Source organism: Equus caballus, chromosome 15 (assembly GCF_041296265.1).
Source record: "Equus caballus isolate H_3958 breed thoroughbred chromosome 15, TB-T2T, whole genome shotgun sequence".
In the NCBI taxonomy this organism is placed as follows: Eukaryota; Metazoa; Chordata; class Mammalia; order Perissodactyla; family Equidae; genus Equus; species Equus caballus.
Genome location: NC_091698.1, coordinates 24,910,663 through 24,929,050, shown reverse-complemented (window position 1 = coordinate 24,929,050; position 18,388 = coordinate 24,910,663). Strand labels below are relative to the sequence as shown.

General features: G+C 40.7%; 1 protein-coding gene across 9 annotated transcripts in view; it reads right to left on the bottom strand.

The window, feature by feature from the left end:
* AFF3 (ALF transcription elongation factor 3) overlaps positions 1 to 18,388 on the bottom strand; it is a 573,872-nt gene that overhangs the window by 325,230 nt on the left and 230,254 nt on the right. The window lies entirely within an intron of this gene.

Sequence of the window (18,388 nt, the reverse complement as noted above, 5' to 3'; positions counted from 1 at the left end):
CCAATGTCCAGGGAACAGCCATTAATCTGTGCAAGGGGGTTTCTACAGCCCCAATCTGTAGAATAAATTATCATTAACCAATCTAAGTATTCCAGAGACATTATACTTTATGAGGTCAAAATGTTGGAGAAATACCCCAGAGGGAGGGCTGAAATCATCCAGCTGGGAAAGAAGTAAGTTAGTGAGCAGCATTATGTGGAAGCCTGGGTTCTTGCAATGGCTAGAGACCAACTCTTGGCCTGGCTTGAGATAAAGCCCGAAAGCCTGTCTGGTTCATTGGGATTGTGGCATTTTGGAAGCACCCATCCCCTTGTGGCAGTGCCCAACGATGGCCCACCTCGAGCTGGGTGGCATCTCTCTTTGAAGGTCTGGCTGATGAAAGAGCATATCACGACAAATAGGAACTCACGCTAAAGCCAGCACATTAAACTAAACATCCTGTTTTGGTATATTTACTTGGTTATTTTTAATGGAGAATTTTATTTATAACATGATTGAGCGAAATTCAGCTCAAGACTGTCAACATGACAGTTGGTCACATAAAGAAACTCTGTAGTCTGAGCCCAAGTCACGGCCACTTCATTTCTGCCTATCAATTTCCTAATGTACATTTCAATGGGCAAATTGATTGGTTATGATCTAAGAACAACACTAATTAGTGAGGAGGAAGCTATTGCCATGTGTCCACGGGGCCTTGAGAAGTACTGCTGAAACGGTGACAGGAAGACAAGTGAAGGGCCATGGTTTGAGTGATAAAGTATAAGTTACTCCTGACAAAAACAACCTATTATTCCATACAGATACTTAACTATGAAGAAGCATTGTGCATCGAGAGACATATTTTAAAGTAGAATTTAAGCCTTATTCAGGGTCTGGAAAGATAACTGGTTAGGATATCAATAAACTGTTTTATTTTTGACTCCAAGCAGGAAAAACAGTGTACAATCCAGGGACTGGAAGGTGCCCTGCTGTGAAGAATGCGCCTTTTAACCTGTGCAATATGTTAATAATATAAATTCACACCAATATGGTACCTTCATAAAAACACAGAGCTCTCACACATAAAACCTTTCAAGCATAAGAAAAATAAGCTACTCCCTGACTGTTTTCTGAGAAAATTCCCAATGAAGAAGGATCTCACAGTTTGAATGCACAGACTTTTAACCAGATCTAACATTCCTGTAAATAGGCCCCACGTTAAATGACTGACAGGACCACTAGGAACTCCACGAAATAAAATACATGCTTCATTAGTCCCCCAGCTGAACTCAGAATCCTCTGGCTCAGAATAAATCTCTGCTCTTAAAAATAAATTCTCTTCTGAATTAACATCTCAGAAACATTAATCTTTGGAGTGACCCATCAATTTCATTTGGAAAAGAACGACCGCATTTCACAAAGGTCTTTTTTCTTTTGGCACACCATGATTTCATAGAGAGAAGGAAAATAATATGCTCTTTCTTTTATCATTTCCCCATTCTCACCCTTAAGGTGGCTTCTTTTTCCTTCTCAACTGAAACATCCTAAATCTAAAATCAACAGACAACCACCTGCTGAGTAAGGAAGGGACTAGCTTTAGGTATACATGAAAACAAAAACAAGGCTAGATGGAATTATTACAAATTTCAGGAAGACGGAAGCACTGTAGTCAATAAAATGTTGCTAAGTTAAAAATGGTTGGGATTTTATTCTTCATTGCAGGGGCTTTGTTTTTCAAATAGACAGAACTGAGCTGGATGATTCCACAAAGTAACAACCAAACATGAATAACGTGGATTTATTTAACAAGCCAAGTGAATAGATGAAGTCTGTGCGGTCAGGATAAATGTTGCTTCGTTTTACCCAAGGTGTGTGATGCTAAAGGTATAGACATCGTGTTTTAAATACATTAGGAGGGCTTAGTCTATAAAGTAATTCTACTGTAATTACTTCTTAAGCAGAGAACCATTTTGAAAAGCAAATACTTATTCCTCTATTTATTCATTAATCTAGATTTTCAAAGTTAGATGTTTACTTAAAGCAGAATATGTCTATACTGTCTGCCAACCTTCCCTGTGAAGACCACACAAACCAGGTCCCAGAGGAGACTGACTCTGGTTTAGGGCTTGCTGGGTTCTCTGTATTTGCTTCTCCTACCATCCTCCAACCCCAGTCCTTCCCTCTATCAAGGGTATTCACTGGAACAATCCACGTGTATTCTTTTGGCATTCTTCAGCCAGCAATGACTTCCTCAAACCTTATCTGCCACCCACCCCTTCCACATGACTCTGTTCTCTACTACTAGGTTAATATTAAAATCCAGCATTCACCATTTAGTTCTCCACGCTTACCAACCTTTAATGGCTACCTATCACTTACAGGACAAATCTATAGTCCACAGAGCCAAGTGCAGCCCCTCACAAAGCCCCCCTGTCTGGCTCACTTGGGCATTTCCTTCTGAGCAGTCTGTGTATTCCCGCTGGGAGCCCCTCCTTTCTCCTCCTATTCAAATTCTTCCTCTTAAGGTCTGCTCAAACCCTGCCTCACATACAAAGGCTTTCACTCATCTTCTTCCCCAAAACCGAAAGTCTACACCCTCTTGCTTGACACTTATTCTTCCTGTCTTACTAAGCTATTTAACGTTCCACTTAAGTCTTACCAACGTCTCTCTGATGGCAGGAGTTGTGTCTGGTATTCTCACACAGCATATAGCCTACACATATTACCTTACCCACAGTAAAGGCTAAACGAAAATTTAATCATCTTAAGACTGTTTTCCTGCTCTCATCTTCAATTGGAGTAAACATGAGTCTCAGAGAGACATTCCAGGCCTCTAAATCTGTGTTTGTGCCCAGAAGTTGCTGGTTTCAGGGACGAGGGCACAGGGGCCTTTTAAGCCCTAAAAATTCCATCCTTGGCCCCTTTTAAGTTTTAGAGGTAGTGAAAGGTACGGAATGCCTTGGGGTCCTTTTCAATGATCACCAACTTGTCTATAGTGGATCTGTCCATTCACTGTATCTTGCTCCTAGTTGAGAGAGAAAATTAACCACTCACTTGGGCCATCTGAACAACCTCCTTTGGGGCAGACCTCACTACGGGGCCAGAGCATGCCCATAGGGCCAGCTTTGGAATCTGTCAAGTGAAAAGGCTTCTCCATACACCCTCTCCTGCTATATTATAGGCAACAGGGCTTACCTGCTTTCAACTGGTTTTATTTCATCTCCTACTGTCTAGAGATGTGCCAGGAGATAGTGGAACAGGGCACATGTAGACAGCAAAAGTTTATTGATCCAGTTTACCCTTAGTGATCGATCTGGAGAAGGGGGAAATAAGGCCTGAGCCAGATGTGCTGTTCTTTCGTAAATCCTCAAAATATATTTAAAAATCTCCTTTAAACATATCTCCTGTGTACCCTCTACCTGATATTCAATACTGTTCACATTTTGTTCAGCTACATTGTACCTTTCAGATTTATTCTCTCTTTCCTACGTCAAAAAGGTCTACACGACTCTAAGATGGGCGCTCAGCCCCATACTAGCGAGGTCTGATCACTATCTTCCACCCACACATTCCAAAGTCAGGAGAACACACATCTTATCCCTGCCCAGCTCCTGCTGAGGAACCCTTTCTTCAGATTGGCCTTAGCCTACTCCCACACATGGGTGCCCCAAGATGCCCACAGCTAAGTGAAAACTAATTCACTAGAGTCATTAAATTAACAATGTTTTCAAGAACAAAGGAGGGACACACAAGGTCAGACATCCTCCTTAACTCAGAGACGGACACATTCCCGTGATGTCAGGCCTGGGGGCAGAGCTAAAAGCATCTGCAGCCCCCTGTTGCCTCCCCTCCCTGCCAGAAAAATGCAAAAGATGCGAGTTTGCCATCAGGAAAATCTTTAATTGTTTGTGGACTATTTTAACTTGAAGTCCATTGGATTAAGGCCTTTTAAAAAGAGTCTGTCTACCATGCTCCATGGAAGAAATTCTATTAGCCAAACTGAAAAAAAAATTAATGACAATAAAGCAGACATATATTACATGAAAATGACTTCTGGGGAAGAAATTCCACTATAACGTTTGATTTGTAGATTTCTCGAATGGCAAAACAACAACAGTATAAATGAAAAATTTTATATTAATTTGGGATATATTCTTAAAAGTTTTATTTTTTAAAAGACTTCAGTTTAGAGAAACCATCTTAATATATATTAACTTCAACTTATACAGGAAATAGCAAATTTCTCTTAATTAAATTTCCAGTGACTCCTAATTTTTAAAATTTCAAGCTTATCATCTCTCAACTTCCCTTAATGGGATAGCTGAACCAGCTCATACATCCAAATGCATATCACTAGTCAGCGTTGGAAACAGAAATGGTGGAAACGCTGGTTTGCCCTCACAGGTGGCAGCCGCCTCCCTGCACTGGCAGGGCAGGGTTCCTAAAAACTGCAGGCGTGCTGATGGAAGACGGCTGAACTCATCTGGTCACCTGAACCTCCTGTCATGTTCAGTTGAGCCCCAATCTCTAGAATGTATAAGGTCTAAGGCACATAGCAGCTGGCAAATGCAGCCCTAAGTGAGAGAACCAACGCTGAGTCCAGAAGAGGTAAAAATACAGTTTGTTTCCTGACTATTTGTTTTTGGAAGCACAAAATTAGAGCGGAAAAAAGTCTATTGATCCTAGGATCATCTTTAGGTAAGAAAGACAATGAATTCTTCCAGGGCTCTAAGCCTTTTTTAGAAATGATTATTCAGGATAGTGTTAGCATCGGGCTTGTTAATTCAGCATCTGCTTAGTTTATGAAGTTGATTATTTTTTCAAGCAACACATTACCCATGCTTGCTAAATATCATACTGTGGATTAACAGTAACAGAGTTATCACCTTATATTATAATTATCACTTAAATATATGTGCTTTTACCAGAAAATATAAACTCTTCAATGTCAAGAGTTATTCTGCTATTTTTTTTTTTAAATCCCAATTCATAATACAGTATCTGGAACACGGTGGGCATTGAATAAATATACATTTTTATTACTGTTGCACTCATTAGTAAGCTATTATAACAGTGATCAAGTGTTGAGTATTTACTGTAAAAGGCACCATGCTGAACTCTTTGCTTACGTTATGTGATTTAATCCTTCATCGCATCCCTACGAGATAGGTATTACCTCCAATCACAGGTCCCTCCAATCACAGAGGAGATAAGGAGGCTGTTAAGGGAGGTAACTTGCTCCACATCATCCCGCTGCACAGGGAGGCGACAGTCTTGAGTCCAACTCCAAATAGGCATGTCACTAAATGCTGCACTAACCATCCACGAGCACACATGATTCTAGGGGCTCCCTCTCCGCACTTATTATTTGTAACCAAATTTGGCAAGTGTTATATTAATAACTTCACAAACGCTGTCATACACAGTCAAAACTCTGCATCAAATCTTTTAGTAATGAACTTAATATGAGTATTTTAGATAATTCCAAAGCAAGGGATAAGAAAGTATATTCCCAATAAAATATTGGGAAGGGAAGGCATAACTCTAAAAATAAGCTATAATAAAACTTCACTGTAATTTTGAGAACAAATGAAGAGAGTAAATGATAGAAGTATTGGTATAAATTAAAGAGATCTCACATATAAAGCATAGGCATCTAGGACTACATTATATATAATTTTTAAGTGAATAAAAATTGTCAATTAAACAGAAGCCCTAGCATATATATAATGTTTGAATTTTGCCATTTAAAAATAGCACTTCATTTTCTGTATTGTATTAAAAACTACATTTAGGATTTCACAGTCACCAGACTAGAATGTTTATTTAAATTAAATGTTATTACTCTAGTACCTGTAGATAAGTATATTATCTTTCCCTTTATTTCTTCCTACTTCATCAATTTCTTGTTAAAAATCATGTGAGTTGCACTGCAGTTTTTCAAAGTCATCATCTTACAAGAACTTTTATTCTTAAGCATTTCAGATGGACACTTAACCCAGTGTAACTTTAAGAAGTCTTTCTCTTTCATGTATTGTAATCAATCACTCGTACTTCTGAAAAGACTAAAGCACGTACATCAAAACTGTATCTTTTTTAAAGCATGCAGCTGTCTTTGTCAAAGCATTGCATCTTTTCCAGGAAATGTCAGCAGTGTTATTGTTGGCCTCCCTTTGCCCAAGAGGCCAATGAGGGCTGAACAATGAAGCCAACAAGACAGTTAACCAATAGCACTCACAGCATCATTTTTTATCCTCCGGAATCTTCATTTTCACTGAGATTTACACCATTAAAGTAAGAAAACAGGACTGTCAATCTCTATTGGTTTCAAGCGGTAGATGAAAGAATTAATTTGACTGTCATAAAAATAATGATGCAACTGTGTGCTATAAGTCCTTAAAAATTCATTTTTAGGTTTAAAACCTGGAAGGAGGACAGACACATCACTGAGAAATAAAAGCACTGATTTATCAATTCTTCCTTTTTCTCCTAGTCCAAACAGATTTCCAACAGATCTAAATCTTGTAAAGAAAAGCAAAAGGTTTCAAGACAAGTTCTTTAAGATGTCATGAATAATATGTCTGAAACACATTTATTAGCAGTGATACCAGTGCCATTGTTTTTGAATGATGTTGACACATGCCATCTCAACATGTGCTCTCATCATGACAGATTTATATAAAAGGAGTGAAAACATCACACAACACCCACATGTTCCGGGGCAGATGTGGGTTTTGTGCGTCCTAAAGGCTATCGAGCTCTCTTTAAAAAACAAAAGGAAAATTATGAATACAAAATTATACAGGGCCTTGTAAGAGGACCACGCAATCCAGGAGCCCTGAAACGTAAGCTTAATTAATTTAATGGTAAACCCGCCCCGCCTCACCCACTGAAACACACGGGTATCATTTGGCTCGTACACGGGCAAGTTCTGCACGAGCTGGGCTTTTGTTCGTTATTGTTGTTTCCACAGTGGCTTCCGGTGACCTCCCCCAGATATCGTGTTAGGATGGCACAGTGTGCCCTGAGACAGAAGGCATGGGGACCTCAGCTCAGCCACAGCGTTTGGTGAGCATCCTGGGAAACTGCAGGCGGCCACCCCTACCCAATGAGGCAAAAGAAATGTCCTGGCAGTGAGGGAGTCCTTTCTGATTTTTACTTAATTTAGGAGACTGACAGGATGGCCATTAGGTGTATTTTCAGGGTTTTCATGACTAGCTTTATAGGTTTACATGTTTTGCTTCTAATCATTTATTTTTGGTGCTAATCTTCAAGGGAAAATCCATCAGAAATCTAATAAAGAATGGAGAGGAAGCAGAAGTCGGAAGAAATAACAGACTTTATTAAGGTACATGCATTGGCACCTGGTGTCTAATTGAGACCAAAAAAAAAAGCAAGCCCTGTCGAGGACAGTCCTGATGCCTGCCCGGCCAACCGACCAGAGTGGGCAGAAGACCCAGAGTGGGAGGAGGCATGTGACTTCTGTGAATGCGGCACTTTCTTCAACCACCGTGTTCTCACACTGCCCCTCCCCCGCCCTGTCCTTCAAACAGCAGGGGTGTCGGAGACAGGCTTTGGAGTTCCCAGAGTCTGTCTGGGTAGAAGTGACCTCCATGTGCCCCTGGCCTGCCAGGTGCAGGATCAACAGCCTGTCAGCTGGATCTCCCCTACCTCCATCATGGAGACCCAAGCAGACTGGAGTGAGTCTCCCTGCTCCCTGGGGCCTGCCTCTCCAGGGCTAGTGTCTTCCTGATAGCCAAACTGAGGGGTGGGCTGGTGTTTCAAAATGTGGGTTGTCCTATTATTCAGGTATGGCAAGAGGAGGCAACAGATTAGGAGATAACTGGCAGTGAAAAGATATTTTGTTATGCACAGATCCCAAGAGAAGGGGGCACACCATGCCCTGGGGGCCACATGGGGAAGCACCAGGGTGGCAGAGGCAGCAAGAGGGAAACGTGGGCAAGAGCCTTGATTGTGGTTTCCGAGGGAAGGAACAGGCAAGGCAGGGTAAACTGGTTTAGGACTGGCTAGTCTGAATTGTCAGTAGGCTCTGGAGCATAGGGGCTGTCCCTAGTTGCCTGGTACCCATCCCTGGGGTGATTAGGGCAGGGTGAGAGCGGCCTGATAAAGGAGGTGGTTGGGGGTGTGGACTCTGGATTGGTTTGCATTTGAAAGGTGCACTGCCAGCAGGGGAGTCATTTACTATCCTAGGAATCAGCTAGCCTTGGGAGGGGAAGTTCCTCCAGGGTCAGCCAGGACCAGAGATGTCAAAGATTCAAAAACACAGAATCAAAAGACATGATTAACACAGGAAGGAAAGAGCAATAGGCAGCTAAGAGTGTCTCAGCCTACAGCAAGGGGAGCCAGAGTCCCATGCAGCTTTCGAGATGCTGAAGCTGGGGAGGAAAGACTTCCCTCACCCTGCTTCAGGTGGGGGCTGGGAGGTCCTGAACCTCCTACCCCGTTCCCTGTGACAAATGGAGCACAGCTGCAGGTGGATGTCTCACCCAACACCAGGAATGCATACATGAGCTCTTTGGGGGAGGTGATCTTACCCCCATTTTACAGATGAAGACACTGAGGTTTGGAGAGTTTGAAAGCACGTTTCCCAATGTCACATAGCTAGTAGGTGGCAGAGCCAGGATTCGTTTCCAGGTCCAGGATCATTCTATCTCCTAGGCACTGGGGTTTTTAAGGTCCCACACAAATATTTGAGACTTGAGAAAGGAAAATATACGGGTGCCAAAATAAAAGAGAAAACAATAATGTCAAAATTAATAAATGTTTAATTAAACATCCAAAAAACATATTAAGTCATTTCTATTAACTGTTACATTTAGTATTCATTAACAAATCCATTACACTTGGAAATAATGTGTGTCTTGGATTTTTTTTTTCAGTTTCCAAGAATTCCTGAGTTTGCCTGATGATTACAGAGAAATTAACTGTAAATTAAATGAATTAGTTATAGTCAACTTCAAAAGCAAAATTATAAAAACCCTTACAAAAATTTTATAGCATTAAAACAACAAAATATTGTATTTAATGTGGGATACGAGTATATTTTAATATGTTCACTAGGAAAAGGGGGGGGCCACCAAAAGGAAGCAGGCCCAATGCCTAGGAGGTCTTTTTTTTTTTTTTTTTTTCAAGGGATTGGCACCTGGGCTAACAACTGTTGCCAAACTATTTTTTTTTTTCCCTGCTTTATTTCCCAAATCCCCCCGGTACATAGTTGTATATCCTAGTTGCAGGTCCTTCTAGTTGTGGGATGCTGAGGAGGTCTTAAAAGGGCCCTCCCTGAGTTGGCCTGCTCCCAAATCTGGGCTCTTTCTACCCACATCCAGCCCCACTACACCAGGCATGAAAGGCAGCTTCAGGGGTCCCTGGGGGACAGCCAGCTCATTGAGACAATGACTCAAGGGCTCTGCTCACTGCAGCATTGGATATCTTCAACACCATAGGATATAAAATCAACTACTACAAAGGAAGTGAGGATATTCAAATACAGGGAGGTTCCAAATGGAGCTTCTGGAATATCTGTCAAAAGCACCAAGAAGGTCTGGGAGCCAGAAGACCCAAGTTCTCCTTTTAGAGCTACCACTCCTTGTCCACCTGGACAAGTCCCTGTGCTGGGCTGGCCTTTATTTTCCTTATTTATGAATTCTAAGACTTGAATTACATCAGACCGAAGGGTTCCTGATCTTTAAAGTCTTTTCTTCTATACTAAAAACATACACATCTCTTTGAAAAACGTGGTTCTCAGACCGGAATGGTAGACTCTCCTAAGCTGATGATAATAGTATTTATAGGCTCAATTTAAATAGAGGCCATCCAGGGCAGCCACCGAGAATAGGCTCTGGAGCCAGTCTGCCAGATTTGAGCCTCAGTAACTGGGACTTCTGGGTGCTTCCTCGTACGGAAGATGAGGATAACAGCCCTGACCACAGCAGTTGCTGCTACAATTAAACTTAAACATTTACAATAAAGCCTGGAACACAGTAAACTCTCAGAAAACGCTGATGTTTTTAACTTTTAAAATCTGTTTTTAACTTTCATAAGTTAAATTCCCCAGCAAGGAGAACTGTACCTGTAGAAGTCATTGAAAAAAGATACAAAATAAAGTTTAAATCCAAAGACCCTTGGAATCTGCAGGTTTTGTATTTGTATTGGTTCCAAATTCCCGATTTCAAATAAGTATAAATTTGAAACTCCCCGGTCAGGTTTAGCACTAAATCAGCACCTCCAAAATGCAATCATGCTCCTGTAAGTTTTAGAACAATGTCCTATCACCTACCAAGAGTCAGAAAAATAAATGCACAGCTATGGAACCAAACTCACTGTACTGTACACATCATGATGTCTACCATAATTTTAAATAGTTATGAGACTAAGAAATTTAAAACATAATATTACTTGACTCTTTTAACTGGTCTTCTATATTACATGACTCATGGATCAAATCTGGCCCACCACCTGTTTTTATAAATAAAGTTTTATTGGAACACAAGCACACTCAATCATTTACCTATTGTCTGTGGCTACTTTCGTGCTACTCTACCAATGTAGAGTTGAGTATTTGCAACAAAGACCAGATGGTCCACAAAGCCTTAAATACTTAGTATCTAGCCCGTTACACAAAAAGTTTGCCAGCTCCTGTTTTATATTGTTCCCCTTCTATTCACAGAATTACTTGAAGAATATTAGAGGCTGACATTCACACTTACTGATTGTAATGCAGTGATTTTTTTAATTCCATGATTTAGGTTCCTTGGGGCCACCCTTCTTAAGCCATTTTCCTCTCTATTTGGAATTTCCTTTCAATATTGTCTGCCTCAAGAAAATGGCTGCCGCCTTCTGCCGCAGAAGGTTGTTTGAAAAGCCATGTCTTGGTAACTCTACTAATACATTTTGTGTTCCTTATCCATTTCTTATTTCTTTAAGCATCTGGTATAACTACCAACATTTCAACAGACCTCAGATGCTCAAGGCTCACTGCAGCATTTGATACCCATAATGTTGTAGTCTATTAGTCCACTGTTATAAAGGAGGTGAGAATATTCAAATACAGGGAGATTCCAAATGGAGTTTCTGGAATGTCTGTCAAAAGCACCAAGGTCTAGGAGTCAGAAGACCCAAATTCTCCTTCTAGCGCTACCACTCCTTAACTACCTGGGTAAGATAACACAAAATTCGGGTACATTAGTCTAGATAACTTAAAACAAAGATTCTATTATTAAAGTAAATACGTCCTCAAATAAATTGTTTTGGAATGTAAAAAAAGAAGTTCTATATTATTTTATATTATTTATGTAAGTCTCTGTGAAGAGACTCCTGTACTCATGGGTACCAGTCAGACATTACTTGGCTGTCATAATGATAAGACAACAAGGCATGGGTGCCATCATCGGTCCCTCATTCGTTCAACCAGCAAGCATTCGTCCTGACCCTTTCTTTCCCTCCCCTGATTCTTCCTAAAGGCTCTGTGGTCCTTACATGCACATCAATCTCCAGAGCACAAAAAAGAATCTTGTGAGATCAATAACACGGAGAATAATTGTAGAATTATGTCCAATCTTAGCTGTGTGGGCTCAACATTCAACCCCGGTTCTCCTGGAACTGCACAGCAGGAGGATGTGGACTTGGGCTGTGACGGATGGGAGTGACCAAGGGGAAGCTACTCCATCATGGGCAAGAAAGAGGACGTGGTCACCTAATTCTCACCATCCTGAGACTTTTACAGACTCTTCTGTGACTCACGAAGAAGAGAAATGCTGCTGTTACCACCTGGATAGACATGGCAGGGTGAACCAGCTTTGCCTCCCAACAATTTTTCTTGAAAATCTAAATAAACCATATTGGTTACCTATGGCTGGGCCTGCCTGCCCCTTGGTACTGGTCATGTTTTCTGCTCAGAACGATGATGGTCATATCGCTCAACACCTCCCACAACAGAAATAATTTCTCTTATAAACGTATCTGAAGTTCTTCATAGTGCGCTACACAAAGCAAGTATTTCATGAATGTTACTGACTGAAAGTTCAACCATCTCCATATAGATGGTGCTATGGATTGAATGTTTGCATCCCCCTACAAGTTCATACGTTGAAGCCCTAACCCCCAAATGTGATGCCATTTGGAGGTGGGGCCTCTGGGAGGTAGTCAGGGTTAGATGAGGTCTTCAGAGTGGGGCCCTCATCATAGGATTAGTGCTCCTGTGAGAGGAGACACCAGAGAGCCTTCTCATTCTCTCCACCAGGTGAGGACACAGGGAGAAGGCGTGTGCCCGCAAGCTGGGAAGAGGGCCCTCACCAAAACCCAACCATGCAAGTACGCTGATCTTGGTCTTCCAGCCTCCAGAAACTTCAGAAGATAAATTTCTGTGGTTTAGGCCACCCAGTCCATGGAATTTTGTCATGGCAGCCTGAGCTGACTAGTACAGATAGTTTAAAGGGCTGAGGAAGAGCATCGATTAACTCTATTTGATTTTATCAGTTTAGACAGAGGGACTAGGCAGAAAGACCCAGAAAGTGCCAAATACCTTTATCAACAGCCTCAGCTTTTGACCTGAAATTTCTATCTATCAGTTTTTAAAGGACTCAAAACAAAATATCCGGGTTCAGACTATCTAAGTTTATATCCTGCTCTGCCAATTTCTCCTTTTTAAAGGCTCTACTTCTCTGAACTACAGAGGCTGCTCATTTTTAAAATGGGACTAATAGCAGGATGAAATGAGATAGTCCATATAAAGTGCTTAGAAAAGCTGTGACTCCTTCATACAATGAAACACTATGCAGCTGCAGAAAGTGATAAGGAAGCTTCTAGAGAGAGATGTCCAAGATAAATGGTAAGTGAGAAAAAGAAAAACAAAGATGAGAATACTACACATTGATGTAATGCTTTTTGTAAAAACAAAAACAAAAAAAAAAAAAAACACAGAAAAAATAAGGAGGAAAAATAAGGAGACTATTCCTATGTGATTATATCTGCTTAAAGAAAATTCTGGAAAGATACACAAGATAATAAATATAGCAATCTGTGGTAGGTTGAGCATTGGGAGAGACGGAATGGGACAAAACATGATAGATAGGACAAGGGTGGGAGGGAAATTTCACTGTATAGTTTTTTTATATTATTTAAATTTGAAACATTATTTATTCAACAAGGAAGGAAGGACAGTGTCCGGTACTTAGTAAGCATTTTAATTGTTTGATATTTTTTCTGATGAATGTCAGGAAAATATTTTTTAAAAAGTTTAATTACATAATACGTAAGCACATGCCTTTAAAAGCTTCACACAGTACAAAAGTATACGGATTTAAAAATCTAAGTCGCCCTTTACTTCTGCACCAGTCTGTACCTCTCTCCCAAAATAACCAAATATTAATAGCTTTGTGTGTCATTATTTAAAAACAAAAGTGGGATCACACCATATGTTGGTTTTGCAACTGCTTTTCCTTTAACATTTCTTGATGTTCTTTCAATGTGAGCGCATACAGATTTGCTTCATTTTGTGTAACCGACATGTGACAATCTGTAATATTTATACACCACAACTTAACTTCTTTCCTATAGGAAGGCATTTGGGTTACTGACAGTTTTTCTCTACTACATGTTCTTCTTGCACACGTGTGGGTATTTCTGCAGGAAATGTTTTAGAAATGGAACTGCCAGCCTGAAGGGCTCACACTTTCAAATGCTCACAGATAATTGCCAAACTGCACTCTGAAAAGACAATGCCAGTTTACAATCCCACCAAAAGAGCATTTCCCCATACTTCAGAAGAAAATTAATATAAAAATCAATTTAAAAAATTTAAATATTTTTGAAGTTTAACTGCATTTCAGCAACACAGTGTAGAAACATGCCTTTGATTTTAAAAAGATGACACGTCGCAATTCAGATATGCTGAAGCGCAGAGACATTCTTGTAGCACAGGCTGATAGCCTTCTCTTATCTCTTTTCAGCTGCATCTATTCACATAAGCTTTGAAGTCGGTTTCATAAAGAGGCCACCACGCTTACTGCAGAGGGGGTCCTTCTCCAGTAAAGCCTGACCTACGACGCTGGCACGGACCCCCTCGCCACAGTCGTGGTGCCAACCAACAACTGTCTGGGCTCTGCATTCAGTATGTGCTGATGGAAGAGGAAAAGCAGCACGTCAGGCACTTGTGGAAGTGATTTAAGGTGAGTTGATTAAAGTAATAAAACATATTTGTACACTCGTAGTAGCAGCTTCTATAATATAAAGGGCTGCCCTTGTCTTTCTTTTTCTTTCTTCTTTTCCTCCTTCCCCTCCTCCTCATTTTGTTTTGCCTTTGTTTTTTAACTAAATCTCAAGTGAGAAATCACCTGCCCACAGAAAACTCAAGAAAACTCTGTTCACTTTAAGTTTTGGAATAAATAACTAGGGACGCCTAAGTTTGTTGTATAATAAATACAGCATTTATATGCTGTTGTAAGTTTGTACAAAACTGTGTACAGTGGAATGAACCAAACACCTAGTGTCAAGGAACTTCCCACCAACACCACCTAAACTCACCTGTTATCCCCAATTCCAGAAATACAAAAAAGCCCCCCCACCTACATCTAAGCTCTAGCCACCCACCTGCACTGCCACTCCTGCTACTTTTGCAGGCATCTCTGGTTCTAGAAGTAGTTTCTCAGGTCAGTACCTGATGTTTTTTGCACAAGGCTTTACCCAAGAACCTGTCAGAAGTTTCCATCTGAAGTGAAGTAGCGCTAAGTCAAAGTACTTTAAATTGCTAGTCGAGATGTTTCATTCGGTCATTTTTTCCCCTGCCAAAAATTCTTTCTTATTCAATAATTCTCTACGCCAGGTGTAAATGAACTGTTTTGCAAGTATACCCTATAAATTTTTTTAAGTTATTTACTTTTATTTTTTGTTATTTTTTATTATTTTATGTTTTTCAATTGTATTGTGAAGATTTATTCAAAACTGGAATAATGGTTGGTTATTTTATCCACCAAAGTTCATGAAACAGCCATTTATTATAAAATCAATAGAAAGGTGAATTCAACTAATTTACCATAGGCAAGATCATCACTTTAGGACAACAAAGACCAACATTTAAACTGCATTTCAAAAGTTTTTATTCAGCAATGAATACAAGACCAATTGCACAGTAAGCAATATACACTTAATTTAATTTTTAATCATGTGCAATTATTTTGTCTTTATTAAAAACCAACTTCCACCCTCACCCTCCCCCAAAAAAGCCATTCCAAAAGATTCTCTTGGGAAACTTAGGAATGAAAGAGAGTCCCCACAGAGCATGGAAATAAGCCCCCTGAAGTGATTCAAAGGATCTCTCTGGCCAGGTGGGGTCTGCACATCATTCCATGAAGACTCAGGCCAGACCTGCTTCCTCCCTGATGGTCTTTCTCTCTCCTTACACTTACCTCCCACTGCCCACACCTAACTTCCTCCCCAGAGCTTATCTCCCTTTGTGAAGCCGTTACTGACTGTTTCAGCAGAATTTCTAACTTCTTTCAACTTTTGGAGTGCTTACTGTCTATACCACTTCTTTTAGTCCTATTCATTTACTTTTTTATGTCATCATTTTATAGTCTTGTCTTTCTGACAAAACACTCTGTAGGAGCAAAATACACATCTTACACCTTTTTACTTGCCCAGTATAGTAACGAACATATAGTTGGCAAATGCCAAGAAATACTGAATTGAAATGTTTAGTCAGAAAAAATGACATAGGCACAGCAAATGAATATTACTCATCTAAGAGCCCCGGAACCACAAAGCAGAATTATGATCTGTCAGTTTAATAAAAACACATTAATTGTGAAATGATAAGAGGAAAACAAAGCCTCTCAAATAATTAACTTTTGAAAAATACTGGAGAATTTATCTGATAAGCTGCGTCAACAAGTCTTAACACTTGTATTTCCAGCCCCTCTCTGCAATTTCCACTGAATACACTACAAAGTTACATGCAGAACACAGACAAAGTGGACTCTCTCCCCTCCTGTTAGGTAAGAACCATGTTCGCAGAGTGAGAGAAACCTGCACTCTTATCCCCTTAGCTTTTGTTTCGGCTTTCCTGAGAGTTAACATTTTCCCCTATATGATCTTCAAAATAACAACTGCTCACATTTACTGAGCATCTATATGCGGCCATGGTTCTCGTGCTTCAACTATATCATCTCACTTCATCATCACTCCAGCCCTAAAGGATATGCCCTGCCATGAGGTGGTGGAGGCACAGAGATGGCAGCTCACAGCCAGCATTCTCACACATCATGGGCTTCCAAAGCCCCAGTTCCTGACTCTGACCATAGTACCTACCCCACGACCCCACACAGGAGAAAGCATTGCCTCAAACCTCAAGAAGCAGCTCATAATCAGGGAAAGTACTCCCATAAGCAATCGCATCTTGGACGCCTCCTCTTTCACCATCTCCTCTTCTCCTCCAGGCATCCTATCACTTGTCTTTTCCTCAGTCCTGGACTTGCTCCTGCCAACACTGTGGTCCCCTATGTGTTGCCTCCAGTCTGCCTGGCTGCACTTAGCTCTTGACCCATCTCCGTTCTCTTAGGAAGCCACTCCCAGCTTCTGCACACCTCCTACCACCAGACCACTTTCAATAATACATTGTCACCTCAGCTTAAAATTCTAAGACAGCTCCCACTGCCTCCTGGCCTAAAATCCAAGGTCCTGCTGACTGGCACCCGCATGCTGGCCACTTTCATCTCCTATTACCGCCCCTGCTCCACCAGGGATGTGTCTCTCCCTTCTCCTCCCTTACTCCTCCTTCCACACCAGCATCCCAGCATCTTTCCTGCTTCCTGTTCTAAGCTCCTTCTCTTCTCTCAAGCCTCTGCTTACGCTAACCTTATCTTCAAAACCAACACCAGTTCAAACGCCATTTCCTCTAGAACCTTCCTCACAGGGCTCCGCACAAGGATGTCTTTAATAAGTACTGCGGGTTTGGAATGTCTGGATTTGGCAACATATAAAAGAATGCAAAATGCTGAATATTTATGAAAACAAAAAAAAGCCCACTTTAAAAAAAAACCCTCTTCATGGTTTCTTTTCCCTCTTTCACCCCACATTCAAAAACATACACAAGTCCTTCCAACTCCCCTCATCTTGGCAAGTTTAAACTGCCATTTTCTGAAACAAAGGTCACTTGCTTAGCTACAGATAAATAAAAATTCACAAGCATCTCCAGGAAAATCAATACAGGTACTAAAAAATCTAAGTTGATAATAAATTTTAGTTCCCCTTGCACATAGCTCAGGAATGTCACTATTTACTGGAACCGCTGTAATATCAGATATTTCAGAAGGGTATTGATTTTGCCACTGAAGTGTGACTAAAGGGATAAATAAACCGCTCCTGGGGTCAATCAATCCATTTATCTACACTGGTATTTTATAAAAAGTCAAAGTAGCATAAACTTTGATAAATAAATGTTATCACAAAAGAAATACTGCTGACATAAGGATTTGAAGGAAAAAAGAACAGACAAGTCCACTATCTGGAAGATACACAATTGGCTTAATGTTTGAGGAGTTTTAATATCACTACCCACATAGAAACATCCTTTTTCATTCGCTCTCCATAAGCCATGTGGGTCCAAGTAAATTTTGAGCCCCATGGCCAAGAAAAATAGGGAGCCACAAGTCAAGTCCCTGTGAAGTAGAAACGCAAGGGAAATGAAGACTTTTTTTCTGTTTAATCAGAACGTAACCGATAGAGCCCCTGAGATAGACATATGTCTTTGGATATTTTGAAAGTATGTTTGGAAAGAGGAAGGCTATTTAGACTTTAAAAACTCAGAATGGGGTACCCTCCGAAGTGGGTTTTTAAAGCTTTACTGTTAAACTGTGTTGTACCAACAACCACTTCGATCCCATAAAGATTTCAATGCAAGGCAATGGAGCACCCCCAACATTGTGGCTGTAATAGGATATTAAGGCTCCAAAAGAATTTTAATTCAAGTGTAGGAAAAGTGGGAATCCTGTGACGAGGCTCTAACTTCCCGTGAGAAATGCTACTGGCAAGAAGGCTTGGCTGCAGTTGTGTAAAGACAGCACAACCACCTTGTCATGAAACAAGATGATGATATGAAAGCACACAAGTTGATACTATAATTTCAACCCAAGAACGACTCTGGTGACACTACCACACCCCAGGGAGATGCACAGCTTTCACAATGCAGAGACTGCTAAAAGATTATAAATCCGGTTTGTGACCTCTGAAAGGGCTGCAAAACTTAAAAAATTTTCCAATGCAAACACACAGCTCTTAGATTCAAGCCCATCCCTGGTTCTCTTCTCATTAACTAACCAGGGCCCATTCAGCAGCTCCTTCTTTTTCTTCTTTCCTTCACACAGACCACTGCTGCCTTCAAAGACCCCTGCCCAGA